At 31.5% G+C, this 3952-nt stretch overlaps 1 non-coding gene across 1 annotated transcript; it reads right to left on the bottom strand.

Moving 5' to 3' along the window:
* Positions 1-3182: 3182 nt before the first annotated feature.
* LOC111898802 (small nucleolar RNA R71) lies at positions 3183-3287 on the bottom strand. The gene has a single exon (XR_002852712.1). It is a non-coding gene; the product is annotated as a small nucleolar RNA R71 (small nucleolar RNA).
* Positions 3288-3952: the final 665 nt, after the last annotated feature.

Genomic DNA, 3952 nt, shown 5'->3' with positions numbered 1-3952 from the left:
TGAGAATAATTAAAAAATATGTTGTTTGATAATTTAATTTTCACACAACTATCATCATGATAATTCATTGTCACTAATTGTTATGCATTTTGTTGTCTTGTATAATTTTTCACTCAATTTCATTATTCATAATACGATTATTAATAACATATTCTAACAATATTATGAGGTTGAACATATTCATAATAGTAAACAACATATTTTTACAGCTATTCTCACGGAATATCATTGTCCACACGTCTGCCCAATAAATATGACACGATGAGGGAGATGTAGCATTTTGGCACTAATCACATATTTTTGCAACTAACATTCTATATCATTTTTTTTGTTGCAAACTGCTCTAAGCATTTTGGCACGATGAGGGAGATGTAGTATTCATATGTGAATATAAATATAGACAAAATTTAAAAAATGGTCAATGTGGTTTGCCAAAAATGGTAATTTAAGGATATCTTTCATTAGGTAACACTTGTGGTTCTTGTGATTTCTGAATGTTATGCGGTTGGTCCTTTTGTTGTTAAGTTTAACTATGGACTTGTTAAATTTTCTAAAATACTTATTTACCCTTGGATCAAATATGAAAATGTAATATACCTAAAGGACCCTGTTATTTATCATTTTTTTTATTCTAATGTTTTACAACTTTAGCAATTTTTATTGTTTATTATACAAAATATACAACTATGTCTTAAATATATGATCAAATAATGAAGTCACTTAACCTGAAACCATTAATAGAACACATCATGCATATGTTTATTTACACATAACAACCCGAAATGATACAAAAAAAAATACACATACACACTAAGTATTAGGCTTGACAAGTAACCTAAAGTCTTCTTATTGAGAGATCTTGCATATTTAATGAGGCTCTACAGTTGAACACCATAATATTGACGATTTTAAACATCTAAATACTTGTGTGCATGTAATGTCTAGACTTAGACCAACATCGATTGACATAATCACCATGTAATCCATATGAAGAATCAACACAATTTGAGGAGAAAAACTGAACATAAATGAAATTACCATTTAATCCTTCGCCCATGGAGATTTCTTTGAATGGAATGGTTGGACAATGAGAAGCTTTGATTGAGTTGAATCACTAATGTATCATTTTTACACCATAAAAATGAACCTAGTTAAAAGTAAATCACCCAAATGATTTGTTATCAAACTCAACAACTGAAATAAAAAATAAAAAAATAAAAAACAATTTAAAAGGGGAGAACTTGTTCTTAGGTTTTCTTTTTCTTGGACCTACAATTGATTCATCAAGAAGAAGGGGTGTGGGTTCTATCAGTATGTTTGAAGCTAAAATTGAGAGACATACACACATCAAAATAGGGTGAGACTTGAGAGACATAGCCCTACATCACTAACATCTTCACCCATGTTCATTGGCATCTTCATGAAACAATCTTGTCAAGATATCACAACCTTACGTCATCATCTTCATATTCAATGATTGTAACTGTTAATGTTTTTTTTTCTAGTTTGGAATCGAATTAAAGCGTTAATTCCTTGTTGCCCTTACTATTTTGACTTTTGTTTTTCAATACTCCTTAGGTACCATCAACAAATGATTAACCCACATGAGAACATGGATAGGGAGATAGATAGAGAGAAATACAAAGAGGAAAAGGGGGAGCGGGCCTAGAAACAAGAGCAAGTATCAAAGTTATCACCGTTTTCGATTTCACATGAGAGTTATGATGGGGTAACCACATAATGGAGAGTGAGAGTGAGATGGAGGAAGTGGTGGTAGAGGCAAGGGGCGGAGCGTTGGCAGTAATGTTGTAACTCGAAGGTGGTGGATGGTAACATAGGCAACGACTAGGTAGGCGGGGGAGCAACAACTAGAGAATTTCTACCTAAATTAATGTTAAAAAAGACACAAACACTAATATATTTTAGGGTAAATTCCATAATTAATATAATGTGCTAATAAAGTTATTTTATAGCATTTCTTAGGTGGTATACCTTACTTGTTATTAGGTGCACTAACATACTTTAGAAGTAATGCATTATATGCTAATATGTGCTAAATGATATGTGTATAACATGTTTTGGTTGCCTACCTAGATTGATGTTAATTGAAAAAATTTGAGGTCTAATGCTGACCTTGATTTAGAAAAAAGGATATTTTATGTGTGTATGCTTCTAAACTTTTAATTATTGTATTAGAAACTAGCATTTAACTTTTTGAGGATATAAGAATAATTACAATAATTAACATTGTAACTTCATAAATAATGTATTAATACCTTAGAGTGGTATTGTACTTTTAAAGTATATTGGCAAAATAATAACACCCTTGGAGGAGTATTGTACGAGTAAATTACATTGTCAATTGGCGAGATAAAAGATGTTTGGCACAATCGTAAACAATCAAGAACTAAAAAGATTCCATGAGTTGTAAAAGCGTCCAGATTGAAGTGGTGACTGCCTACGGATCTAGAAGGACCGAAGATGGTGATAAATACTTCAATGATATCAAAGTTGTAGTTATATGAGATGAATGAAGAATTCATAGAATTTGAGAAAGACGAGAGGAAAGGACAACAAAGTTTTCAGACTCATAGGTCGAGACTTTACTTATGTTGCAATGTAGTATGCAGTTCGAGTGGCGTGTAAGAGCTTATTTGTACCATAATCAACGATTCAATTATCACCTTTGAATTCGAAAATTTTGAAAGCTTTGAAAGAAAACCAAATGTGAAAGGAACCAGTTACGAACTAGGAACTGAAAGTGATTCAGAGGAAGACATAAAAACGAGGTTAAAGAAATGGCAGACATCACCAGAATGACTATGGAAGATTATAAGAAGTGGATTCATGAGGATAAGGGACCAAGGCTTGTACCACCAGAAATTTCAAATGCAAAAAAACTTTGAGCTCATGGGATATATTCTCTCGATGCTCAAAGACATTCCTTTTTCTGGAAAGGACTATGAAGATGCTTTCAAGCACATTGATGAGGTACTTGACATAGCCAACTACTTCTATTGCCAAATGTTTCAAGAGATGTGATACTACTCAAGAAGCTTCCAGTGACATTTACTTGGGATGCAAAAATATGGTTGAAGTCACTTGATCCGGGAACAATTAGACCTTGGACCAACCTTTGTGAAGCCTTCATTGAACAATTTAGCCCTCCATCAAAGATAGCTAAACTCAAGAAAAAATAGCTAACTTCCAAAAAGAGAGTAGGAATCCTTATATGAAGCTTGGGCAAGATACAAGGGATTGTTAAGACATTTCCCACAACACGATTTAAATGTTCAACAAGAGGTTTCTATTTTCTACGATGGGGTAAATGTGACCACAACGTAACTTCTTGATTCTCAAGGACTGATGCCAAAGAAGGAACCAACGATAATAAAGGCTTGAATTGAAGAGTTCACAAAACACTTGCGGGAGTACCACAACTCTCATGATGATACTACTAATAGATAAATATTATAGATTAAAGTTAATATTTATTAATATATAATAATCCAATAAAAAAAACTAAATAAAGAGAAAAAAAATTTAAAAATTAATAATATAGTAAAATAATATTTATTAATATATAGGGTTATTTCCATAAAAACCCTTATATTTTGATTCTTTTTCTTTTTAGACCTAAAACTTTTTTCTTTTCCAAAAAAAACCCAACTTTTATATATTACTTGTTCTTTTAGACCCTAGCAGGTTACCAAAAGGGAAATCAAGTATTTTCATTTCATAAAAAAAACCCTACATTTTGTACCTTTTTCCAGTTTAGACCTAAAATGTTTTTTTATTTCAAAATAAACTCAACTTTAAAATTGGTTACAACCTTTAACACTAGTTATATAAGATACTTAACTACACCGATTTAATGAAGCTTAACTTCGTTCATGCATAAAAACGTGATTATATCCTTTCAAATTAAAATGAAATGCTACATTTTATTTTG

The sequence above is a fragment of the Lactuca sativa genome, chromosome 6 (assembly GCF_002870075.4).
Source record: "Lactuca sativa cultivar Salinas chromosome 6, Lsat_Salinas_v11, whole genome shotgun sequence".
NCBI lineage: Eukaryota > Viridiplantae > Streptophyta > Magnoliopsida > Asterales > Asteraceae > Lactuca > Lactuca sativa.
This window is presented reverse-complemented; position numbering and strand designations above follow the sequence as displayed.